Source organism: Cupressus sempervirens, chromosome 9, assembly GCF_028749045.1.
Source record: "Cupressus sempervirens isolate cs-2001-9-10 chromosome 9, ASM2874904v1, whole genome shotgun sequence".
Classification (NCBI taxonomy): domain Eukaryota; kingdom Viridiplantae; phylum Streptophyta; class Pinopsida; order Cupressales; family Cupressaceae; genus Cupressus; species Cupressus sempervirens.
In genome coordinates this window covers 537,862,979-537,875,793 of record NC_143126.1, presented here as the reverse complement: position 1 = coordinate 537,875,793, position 12,815 = coordinate 537,862,979, and the positions used below count along the sequence as shown (strand labels likewise).

At 35.8% G+C, this 12,815-nt stretch overlaps 1 long non-coding RNA gene across 1 annotated transcript; it reads left to right on the top strand.

Annotated features, from left to right (window-relative positions):
• Positions 1-512: 512 nt before the first annotated feature.
• On the top strand, positions 513-3,129 carry LOC149539727 (uncharacterized). Its single transcript, XR_016356291.1, has 2 exons — positions 513-2,188; positions 2,296-3,129. It is a non-coding gene; the product is annotated as an uncharacterized LOC149539727 (long non-coding RNA).
• Positions 3,130-12,815: the final 9,686 nt, after the last annotated feature.

The following is a 12,815-nucleotide window of genomic DNA, read 5'->3' as shown; positions in this document are numbered from 1 at the left end:
AAGAATCAATGTTATCTTTCTCCTTCTTGAGATCTTGTCTCGACACATGAAAAGCAGACAGGGAAACCAATGGTGGGATATGGACCCCACACAAAGGTTCAGAATCGCCTAAAGACTTTCCATTGTCCACATCAACCAAAGATTCTGACCTCGCAAACTTCTCAGCATCCCCTGCCATTCCTCCAGGGTTTGTACCTCCAACCAGATTCTCCCCGACCAGTTTCCCGCCTGCAAACGAACCAGCTAATTCAAATTCTGAAAGAGCGCCCATCTACAAAAAATGTGTTAGCAATTGACATATAGGCGGGAACGAATGTTTTCACTGCACTTGAACTGAATTAATTTATCTCTTAGGACATGTGCAATCTTCACTTTCCTATGCTCAGTTTTTATTTTTATATTAAAGTGGAAGTTTTTATTTTTCTTCCTTTTTTTTCATTGGCTGATCCTATTTTTCCTGGTGGTATATTTCTTTTCCCTTTAAAAAAGTAGGTATGAAATTCATACGAATGTTTAGTAAAGTTAAAACGTCGCAACTTGGAAGATCATTCAGGCGGTTTATCTGGAGTAATCCACAGCATATGATGGCATTTATTACATAGCACATGTGCCTTGACAATGCTTCCACATTTTGCATTTGCATGCTGTGTTTTCCATTGTCCCCTTGTCTGCATTTCTTAGTGTTACCGATGCCTTACATTTGTTATTACTCTTCACAATTGTAGTCTCATTTGGGCAAAGCAGCCTGATTGTGTGTGTGTGTGTGTGTGTGTGAGAGAGAGAGAGAGAGAGAGAGAGAGAGAGAGAGAGAGAGAGAGATTTTCTTCAGCCTCATAAAGAGAGAGAGAGAGAGAGAGAGAGAGAGAGAGAGAGAGAGAGATTTTCTTCAGCCTCATAAATATATGCCCATGAAGTCCATGGATGCTGTTAACAATTTTCGAACTAATTTTTGTTTGACAATCTCGAACATCATTTACCAGGTAAATAGCATCTGATTCCATTCTTTTGGAGCCCACGTGAGGTTTACTCTGGCTTTCTGGATCATAAGGTATATTCTAGTATTTTTTTTTCTAGGTTTGATTAGAAGTTTATTGATTCTAGGGCTTACTCTGTTATTAATGCAAGCTATCTTTCTTCTGTGGGAGAAATGTTTTTTGATTGAAGTATTTAAGGGTCTTTGTCACAGTTGAATGTATAAGGTTCATTACTAAAGCAATGTAATTTTTTAAAAGGTTTATCCAGCTGTTATCCCATTATCCAGCTGAATAAACCATGTTGTTTACAATGCTAGCCTTGTTCATTGTGAGAAATGTATTGGACCATTGTAAGAACTATGTATTGGGCCATGGAGCTGTTTTTTTCTTCCTGAAATCCATCTTGCAGAAAACCCTCTTGACATGGGTTGAAAGGAGGAAAAGAAAGATCCCCGTCATCGAAGACTGCTGTGCAACAATTGTCTACGTCTATACTTCATGTGATACTCTATATGATGATGGTTCTCTTTAGCCACAAAAGTAAGTATTATTAGAAAGCCACCAGAGTTTAAGCATAGTAGGGTTCCCTAGATGTCAGGGTCACCTCTGCACTTGTTATGTGCTCCCTGCTCCGCTCTGTGACCACATTTCTTTGAGCCATTTTATCAAACAGTTCATGTGCTTTGTCTATGCTCCCACATTTTGCATACCTGTCTACCAAGGTTATGTCAACTTTAAGCCTATCTTACATTATCAGAGCTTGGAGATTCTCAATCGATAACTGTTTGGAGTTGATTTGAGCTCTTGATCATTGAAATAGATCCGTAATTTACAGTTTATCGTGAGAATCGTTTTTCATTCAAATTTGTGACTAGGTGTTAGATTTAAGAAATCTAATTAGATCATCTTCCAGACATCATATGCATCTTTAGCCGATCATCTTTGATGAAAATGATTCTGAGATATGGCATGTGGAGGTAGAGGAGTTGAGCTATTATCATCACCACAATTTCAAATTACTATTAATTTGCTGTTTAGCTTATAATTTTGTAAAAGATTGTTTTTTTCACTAAATTAATGTTGTTTATGTCTCATTTGTGTGTTGAGGTTTTTCAATCAACTGACTCATTTTCTGTCAAAGGCTCTCCAAAGGACACAGTGGAGGCAACCTCCATCAATGCTCTTGAAATGATTATTCCCAATTTTGAAATAAGGTGAATTATAGATATAGATAAAGCACACAATTGAAATTGCAGTAGTACCATATAACAATAGATGCTCCAAATGTTTACCCTTGAAATTCAAACTTCTGTTCCTGCAGGAAATACCTATCATGGAACAACCTGAGCATGTCTGTTCCCATGATTTATGGAAGCAATTTAGCTACCATGACCAGTCATGTACACTGCATGCACCACCTTTCAAAATTTCTGAACACCAGTTCATAAAGCAACATTCTTCTGGATTATGATTTTCAGCACAGGTCATATCCAGCCAAAGCAATTACTTGAGCCATGGCCTTTTGTGACATGGAGCTTACTTTAAAGAAATGCCATATCTCAAAATCAATTCCAAACTATGCAGTGCAAGCATCTGCAGGGCTGGGATGCTTACTTCAATATCAGATGAAAGACACAAGCCAATGGGAATTTCTGCCTTCGTTGACAGCATGTATTCCTTGCTTTTTTTAAACTCTGAACCCTAAATCTAGTATGGATTAGCATTTGAGCCTTGTGCCTCTCTAGCAGAAAATTAAAATGAAAAATAGAAGCATAACAGTAGCTATGGACACCCATCAGAGTGCAACAGAATTTGAATGGATTTAAAGTGGAGCATATCAAGGTGATGGACAATAACCAGCTTGTTGCATCGTGATTGATGATAGGTTGATAACAAATACACAGATGGTAAGCAATGCTAGAGAGGTTATACTAAAAGCTTTTAGCCCAAAATGCTGTAAATGATGATTGAGAGGTTTTATTTAATTATAGAAGATTAACGAATCTTTAAATTGTTCTCATGCTGACCAAGGATCTTGTCAGATATGGAATCTTTCAATTGACCACAACTAAGATCCTTCTAATGCAATGGTTGCTCAAAGCTAAATGAGATCCATAATTTCAATTTCATCCTATATCACAATGGATTTGTCTTTCATGTGTGTCTTACATGAATGGTTCTTGTTATAATCTTGAGATATCTACTTAACTTTTCCAAACATCAGTTTAAACTCCAGAAATACAAAAGCATTTAGTATCTGCTGTAATTATCTGATAGGCTCCTGATAGTGGGACAATCTTCTACAAAAAAATTCAGTATTGGTAAGTTGGTATGGATTTGAAGCCAGATTGGTAGTACTTGTAAATTGTAAGATAGCAACTGGAAAATTTTCAACCAACTCCTCAATTGTCTGTCTCACTGGAAAATAAAAAGCCATTAAAATTATTGTTTAACAGTTGACTCTGTCCACCTGCCTGACAAAATCTCAGCTGCGAGAGAAGATACTGGCAATTCTTCTGGGTGCTCAAGCATCAACCACTGACCTTCTGCCACAGTGTTTACTAGGAGTAATAAAAAACTGGACAATGTATTATGTATATATGCCTGGATTTCCTTCACTACAGTTTCAGAGAAATATGGGTTCAAACAGAGGATTATGACATCGGAGTAAAATACTCCCATGATCTTGCTAACTTCCAAATTCAAAGGTACTTCTGATGGTAGTTGGCAAACATGGATTTTGTTGATTGAATTTGGAAGGGTCCTCTGGTTAGCGCTCAAATTTGGTATTCTGTGCAAAAGTTGCTGAAGCATATAACAAAACTTGAATGAGCAAAATGCCAGAGATTGATTCTGTCTTTCGTTTTTCCTTTTTTAATGTGTTGTACATAAGAAATCCATTGTTACTTTCTATTGCTGCTTTCCCGATTTAGAATCGCAGGCAACAATAATGGCAATTACTGTATCATTTTAAATCCAACAATTTGCATTGATTGCGCAAAGTGCTCACCATTTTGTATAGAACTAGACAAGAATACTCAGAATAACAAAATATTTAGACATTATATGATATTCATATGTATTATGTTTTCAGGTTTTTAAAATTTTCTTGCAATTTTAGAAATTCCTAACTTAGACAATATTAACTTAATTTAAAAAAATTAAATAAGAAAAAACTGATAAGTTCTTCACAAAAAAAAGCATCTCTTTGAGTGAATTGAAGAAGTCAAAATTCCTGTAGCTTAGCCATTTTATCCATTGTTGGATTTTCCAAGTCTGACAGTTATCCTTTGATGGGTTTCACCAGTCTGACAGTCTAGAATCTAGATTACATGCAATGTTGAGTCCTTGCTAATAAATCCTGAAAGCTAAGCCAAAATGCAGTCCTATACATCACCACCAGGTCAAACACCAATTTTCTGTATGTGAAACTCTTTATATTTTGTTAAATTCTGTAGCTTTATGCTTTCTTCTCCCAAACAACCTCAGTAATTAACTCCTCGCAGTTCACCTATAATGTTACAGTGGCCTAGATGTCCATAAATGGAATAATACACTTTGGCTTCAGATGCTAATATTACACTTTTTTTAACATGGGACGAGATCTAGACTCCAGTAAATAATACACAAAAGGGACAGTGATGATTTGCAGGTAGCAACCCCCACAGCAGGATTGGAAACCCCTTATGAGGTCACCGTCAGGTATTTAAGGTGATGGTCCCATGGAGGGACCCAACTGTATATTTTCAGCTTGTCCTATGTGAGTAATTAAGACACACTGGCAGTAAAACGGTCTCATGAACATAAGTGCATTTAAGTAGTTAATTCTGCATTTAAAAATATTATATTTCAAGCCATGAACATAAGGAAATTTTACTAGTTAATTTTGAATTTAGAATATTAAAGTACAAGCTGTGAAACATAGGTAGATTTTACTAGTTAATTCTGCATATAAAGATAGCACTGTACAAGCTGCTCCCATTTGACCCATTAAAAACCCATGTGGGAACTGCAAATTGCAAACTTCGGCCATAGAAGCAGCGATGGCTATCCAGCCATATATTCTAGAACAACATATGAAAGAGTTTTTCAGGAAAAAAGCTAAGCGTCTCCTTCATATGGTGTGCTAAATATATGGCTGGGTATATGTGGCCAATAGCAGCCAAAGTCCCCTGTCAAAAAGTCCCTACTGAAATAGGAGCAGCAGCAGTCTCCTCAGGGTGTCTCAAATGGAATAGAGTGATTATTAATGTGGAGCCAAATCAGACAACTGTATCAAACATTTTTTCTTTCTTTTTGTTCCATAAGACGTTGGAGTTCACAAGGGAGATCTCCTTTAACATATTCAACTGACTAGTCACATAAGCCACTCAATCAAGTCAACTCAAAATTGAAGCCACGTGGATGTCTCTTTGGGGGATTTGAACATAGGTCTCCAACATGAGCACCTTACGGCTTTGCAATTTGAGCACAACCCCATTGACAATATCAAACATCTTATTGATCTATGCATGCCAGAAAGATAACTATCAAAAGCTCAACAGTGCATTTGTATGGATAGGTTAGTTCTGCATATGTATGGAAAAATGGCTTGAAGTGTGCTGAAACCCTCAATCCTAGCAGTCCGATATGATATCTAGTTGCCCAGGCTCCCTTGGAGTCTGCCTTAAAAATAAATGAGCACGGTACATTATTATACATCATTCTTTTTTTCTTCCGAGTTAAAGGTAACCATATTTTTTATTTATTGTTTTATGTTTTTAGCCATGTATCAGGACTTTAAATGGAAATAATGCAAAATTGCATGAAAATGCTGAAACTCTTGGGTTTCTTTATCAGCAGTATATAACATAGATTGCATTATATTGCCATGCATAATTGCAGTATATTGTCTCTTGATGTTTTCCTAGGCAAAGTGAACAATATTACATTTGACAAGTGTACAAAAACGGGAGTTGTCTTTATGGTGATACCATGAAATGCTAATTTTCCTTTATAAGCTTAATTGCTTGGTTGGAATGCCAGGTGCAACAATTTCAGTAATAGGAACTTTTCAGCCAAAGAGTATGTTATGGGATTTTCTAATAACTGACATTTTCCTGATAATGGTGTACAGTTGAACTGCAGGATGTTGTTTCAGCATGTGAAATAGTGAACTGCAATGGTGTTGTAGTGCAATGCCAGGTGACATTTTCACAATTTTTCTTCTTTAATTCAAGTACAAGAGAATTGATGAATCTGTATGGAGTTTCCATCTTGGAGGAATACGGTTTCAACTAGTCATATTTCCTATTGCAGAGCATTGATGTTTTTAGTAGAGCAAAGGATCTAGGAAGAAAAATAAAAATAGGAAAAGCTAAACTAAAAAAGAATCTGAGACAAAGTATAATTGTGAAATATCATCAAGGAGACACAGATAACCTTTATTTGAATTATATCATTAGGCTTTAGTTTATTTTCTTCTGCATATTACTGTGTATTATTTATTGCATTGGTGAAATGACCAGTACAAAGCTTGTAGTGCATAGGCATTGGTTTTTGGAAGAAATGATCCACTATGCACCTAAATTAAAAACAACTTACATCGGTAGAGTAAAAGTAGGATGTGCATTGTATGCACTTAATGATTCAACTAGTAGTAGGAAGAATATCTTTGGCTATCCATAGTAGTTATCATCTTAGAGAGTCATTTTGTGCAAACCCATATCTAGCTTTTGTGATGTGCATATCAGCATAATACAGTTTATAATATTAGGTTAGTCCTTGACCGAGTGATAACTTTTGGGGTGAAGTTTACACTAGGAGTTTACTCAAGATATCAAGTTGAGCCTGAAGTGAAGGTTTTACTGACCCTAGTAAATTGGTTTAGTGTTGTTCCGCCAATATCTGTTGAGTCAAGATTGAATGTTGGTGTAAACCACCTCCACCTCCTAGAAGCACAATTAGTAAACAACCAAATTTACAATACAAGAGAAGCAAAGCTATTTCATCATAATGAGATATTAAAAATATTATAGATATCCTTGCTTATAAAGGCAATTAGAGAGAGCTAGAAGGTAACCAATAACTGACTACCAAAATTGTTAAATGTACTCTTAATTAACTATAAATGCCTAAGTAAACATGATAAATCCATATATTTGTAAAAACTCGGGTCCTTGATCCAACAAAAACAAATAATTTTTTTGTAAATATTTTTATGAGCAAAAATAGTGTGAAACCTAATTTCTCCCCAAAGTGATAAAAATGTGAAAATGTTGTGTGCCATGAAGTTTTGTGTTGTTTCAAGGTCCTAAATTTGTACTTGATGGTGGCATCTCTACCCCTTGACCCTACATTATAGCACAATAGGGAATGGACTAGGGGCATTGCCTTTGGACCTTGTAAGGGGCACTACCTCACAACCCCCATGAAGAGTGTTGCTTGTCTCTAGATCCCTACTAATTATTGGGATTTTTTCTCATGGTAGAAATTTGATTACTATGAGAGGATTTGGAAGCAGAGACCATAATTAACAACTTAGATAAATTATCTTTATCACTATTATAAGATCAATGATGAAGTATCATACTATTAATACCAAAGATTTAAATGCCAATAACGTAATAAAATACAATACATCCTTTAACTTTGCACAAGGCAATGGAGGAAATTGAGAGTTAGGCAATAGATAATTTGGCTGCAACAAAAGAAACTACTACCTTGTCATTGGATGACATTGATAAGGCAGAGGAGTCATCACCTTCTAGCAATAAGATGGAGGTTGACTTGGCTCCGCAAAGACAACCTTAAATGTTGATGGGGAATTGCCATAAAGTGCAAGTATTAGAACCTCTCCTTAAGGTTTGACAAGACCGAGGAAGAGGAAGATGTAAAATTTTGTCTTATGCAACATATGAATTATGAATAGGATTTTCAAAAGAAATCATTACAAAGTCATAAGAGTTATCAAGATTCCTCAACATGATGTGTTTTTTGTACTCAATTTGTATTTAAATGAATCAAATTTAATAGAAAAATCTTCTATGCTTATTTATAGACTCATTGGATATAGTTTGTGATTGAATTTTGCAAAAAAATATGTTTTTAATGAAGTTGAAGCATATTTCGATGCTATCTTTTGTCAAGTCTTTTTTTAGTAGCAAATTTTGCATCTGTCAACTATGGGTGGTAGAGAAAGTAAAGTCCAATGCAGCAATGTGTAATGAAAAAGAAAGTGGTGCCAAAGTCATTAGCATGAAGTTTCACAAGGAGCAAATTCAAATGATGAGGTAAAAATTTAAAGCCAACTATTGGAATTGCAATGTGTAGATAAAGAGGATGAACTAGGTATTTCTTCTTGCAATCAACTCATGCCTTGCATACTTGGTGCAAATGACTTGAGCTTCCCACATGTTCAAATGTACTAATAATGTGAAGAGGTCAACATACAAAGGGAAGAGAGACACCTAAAAATTAAAGAAGACAACTGCAACACCACAAGGGAAGTCTCTTTTGTTGACGCTTGTCTAGAATTTTTCTTGGGAAGTCCCAATGAAGGTGGTCATACCATTGCCAATTTCTTCCCTTTCTCTAATTGAGGATGTGAATGAAGAATGAATCACTTGGAGTGAAGAATTTGTTGATGCATATGTGTAACTCAACAAAGCTTGTAGGATGCACAAGCCTTGGTATGCTCAAATTATTTTGAAATTTTCCATTTTTTACTGTTATTCTTGTTCTTAAATGAACACATTTTGATGGGAATGGCCTTTGATATGTCTTCACACAATAACAAGTAGATGTGTACACCATGGAGCAACAAGCTGACATGCATGGAAGATATTGGTGCAAGAGTGAATGCAATAGATTTATATAATGCAAATTCCAATTACTTGACCACTTTTTTCCACCTCTACAATGATCCAATGTGTAGGAGCAATACAATTTTCCTAGAGGATATAAATTGCCCCTTTAGAGAGAATGGTTGTCAATAGGGCATGTGTGAGATGCAACTCTAAAAGGATTTGCTAATATGGAAGATATAGTAAGCATCTACTTAGATATTTCAAAGAGATAAGAATATGTGTCTTGTGGCAAAATTTGTTGAGGGTTATGGTAGTGCATACTACCTGAAGAGATTGGCCAATATTTTGGTTATGTTGTTGATTTAGGATACATGGATTAGAATGTTTTTGTATTGGTTTTCCCATGTATAAAATGTTCTTATTTTGTGCCATATATAGGATGTTGCTTTGTGTGCTCATGACCTCTGTTAGTCATAATGAAGTGTGAGTTGTCTTGGTCCCCTTGTTGGTGCCCCTTTTTGTGGTATACTCTCAGAGATAGTTGGTTTCTCCTTGTGCTTAAAAGAAACACATGCCCCCAAATAATGACACAATTGGCATCCCATTTGATTGCTTCCAAATGTGCTTGAATTATATGCCCCTTTATGAATTTTGCCCTTATAGATAATTGATCCTAGATGTTTTGTCCCATGGTCAAAGTTTGCATGTGTTATCTTTTATTCCTCATATGCTTACCATGTGTTGGAAGTTACAAAGGTCCCAAAACTTCTAAGTGTGCAGGTTTCATATTTAGATTTCTTAGAATTTTGCCATGTCAAAGTTTCTCTTCTTGATATATCTATCGTTCCATCTTTGACTTTCCCTTTTTCTGTATCAACATATTAAACTTTCCGGTTTGGGGATTACCGTTTCCAATCCCCACCTCTGTCCCCATTTTAGGCGAGATTTCAAAGTTCTTCATGTCATTTATTCCTCCCAGTCTTTGATGTTTCCTTTGTCCTTATCAAAGTTACACACTTTTCTTGATTGACATGCTTTTCCTTGAACCCTTGACTCTCTAACCCTTCATGCCAAGTTACCTTTCAAAGTTGGAGTTTTAGTCATCTCTTTACCTGCCTCCATTGTGGCGTGAGTTTCATGGTATCCTGAAGCCTCGACTTCTGATATTTACCTTCATACTCTTTTTCAGAGTCAGAGATGCAATGCAATACAATATGCATGACATAAACTCTTACTCCTTAATTTTGATAGGTTGTACTATATTACTTTATCGAGTCCATGAGTTTGAGCTTGTTCTTATTTGTATGCCATGTTTTATGGAATTCCTTGGCATTTGTTATATTTGGTTCTTGATAACTCACTCTCCTTATCCTTTTGGAGTTTGAGGTGTGGGGATATCTTTTCTTTTGTTTTGAGTATTAAGTATGTTGTATCTTTGATCCTCAATCCCCAACAAGTGGTGTAGGTTATGAGGTACCCCCAAAACTTAAAAATTCCCATTTCTTGCATTATTTATTCTCACCTACCTTTCTATTCAACCCATGTTACCATTATTGACTTGATTTGATGAGGCATTTACTCCAAGTTTTGATGTGAATGGTTTCTACACAAGCTTTAGGATGCCATTTAAAAAGATTTTTGGGGATTTAAGCTTTTCTTACTTGCCTCATCCATTCATTGATAGTTTCTCCTTGATTTGCGAAGTGTCATGGAAATCAATAGGGTTCCAAACATGCTAGTTCATTTTCCAAAAAGGTTGGTCATTTCAGTTTTCCACATGATTCAAAGCGAAAGAAGCTTCTAGAGTTTTAATTTCTACAAATTTAATGGCCATTGAACCATTCAAGTAGCAATTTTTTTGTAAATCTCAAGGAGTGTGATTTTGTAAATAATTAGTATAATTAAATGTGTCTGTGGTTCCATTTGCATATTTTGTAGTAAGTGTTAGCTTGGGGTTTTCTTTTCCAAGCTCCTTGGTATGAATGTAATGGATATTTAATGAATGGGACAATGTTCTAAAGCATTGCAAATTATGTAATAGTAATTTCTTCATTGCATATGAACTTTTGTGATTTGGGATGGATGATTTAAAATGTTTAATTGCTTGATTATTATTTATTGTATGTGTAATAAATAGGTCATATTCCTTTGCCATCTTGATTTTTTGTTCTTCATGGAAAATGCTTAGATTTTGTAATTCAATGAATAGGCACTAGTCATGGAAGAATTGATGCACCATGCACCTAAACTAAAAGCATTCTACACTAGTACTATATGAGCATGAAGTGGGTTGTATGAAGTTCATGATTTAGCATTATAATTAAGGAAAATATCTTTGGCGATTTGTAGTAGTAGAGTATCTAATTGCCCTAATGTCCACCTTTCCATTATGGACTATTTCTCGCCTATGAGAAGTTCTTAGGTACTATTATTTCTTTTTCTTAGTTCTTTTGTTGTTTTGCTTTCATGTTCTTTTTGCGGACACTATTCGGTGCTCCCCTTGCTGGCGTTTGCCCTTTCTACTGTTTCTAGTCCCTTAGACCCTAGTTGGTCTCTTGTTGGACACTAATAAATTTATCTTATCTTATCATCTTAGAGTCATGTTCATACCACATTTGTTGTTATGTAGTGATGTTTTTATCAACTTAATAGAAGTTATAGTTGTAGATTAATCCTTGGCCCAACAACAACTTTTGGGGTCAAGCATACACTAGATATCATTATATCACTTTACACACTTGTCTATCTTTAGTTGTGTTACTGGCATTCAGGATACCTCTAAAGAAGACCCTTTGGGTCATGTTAAGCCCTAAGTAGAAAGCATTACCTACCTTAGTCAATTGGCCTAGTGTTGTCCTACTTGATTATTGAGTCAACTTTTTGCACCAAAAAATCTAAAACTAGAATGCTTCTCCAAGAGATTTGATAACTAGACTATAGCAACTGATCTAATGGATTCACGAGACAAGTTTGATCATCATATACTAACTAAGATATCTACTACCTAGGCATTATAAAGAAGGGGATAAGATAAGATAAATTTATTAATGTCCAACAAGAGATCGATGAGGGTCTAAGGGACTAGAAACATTACAAAGGGAAAACACCATCAAGGGGGAGCACCAAATAGTGTCCACAGAAAGAGCATGAAAGAAAAACAACAAAAAACCAAAGAAAGAAAGAGCTAAGTAGTCCTCATAGACGAGAAGCAGTCAAGAATGGAAATGTGTGCTCTAGGGTGATGAGGTGCTCTATAAGGTCTCCTTTGAGGCTTGCAAGAAGTAGTAGTTGTAGTAGGGAGGCGCTGTAGAGTATGATCTCTGCAGGGTCTCACAAATCTGGTGTGGTTCAAGATAGTGCATAGAGACTGCTTTAACCCCTAGGCAGGAACCATGGCGATGAGCTGCGTAGGGGTCAGTGTCAAGCAAAGCTGGAGCTGTAGAGTGTGGTCATGAAGCTGCATGGTCTCCTGAAAGTAAAGTACGAGGCCCTGCTAGTTGATAGATCGAAAAAATGAGGGAAGAGACTGACACTCTTTGAACATATAGTAAAATCTCCTCCAAATCTCATCGTAGAAGAGTCATACTTTATGATTTGTTTATAAAGGACAAAAACATTTGAGGATGTTTGTTGAATACTACCCATGATGAAGTGAGCTAAGGGGCAACTCCAATGATTTGTCTATAGAGTATTAATACATTTTAAGGAGAGTTGTTGAGTAGTAGTAATGATGAAGCATCATTGAAATATATTCATGCAAAACCACTCTACACCAAAGCCCAATCAATGGAGCACGATGAGGACAAGAGTCCATCTAATATGATTATATACCATATGAAAGTGAACAATGATCGGAATAATTGTCGGTCTCCCACTGTGAGATCAAATACCTAGGGGATGCTTGGCTCACCTCAACATATGATTTCATTGGCAACATTCTTACCAAGACCCTCACCTTAGCTACAATCTCATACTAAACATTTATAAGGTTATTGGTCTTCAATCTCTATTTTAACAAGGTTCTTGCCATTTATAGTCAATTTGACAATGAATG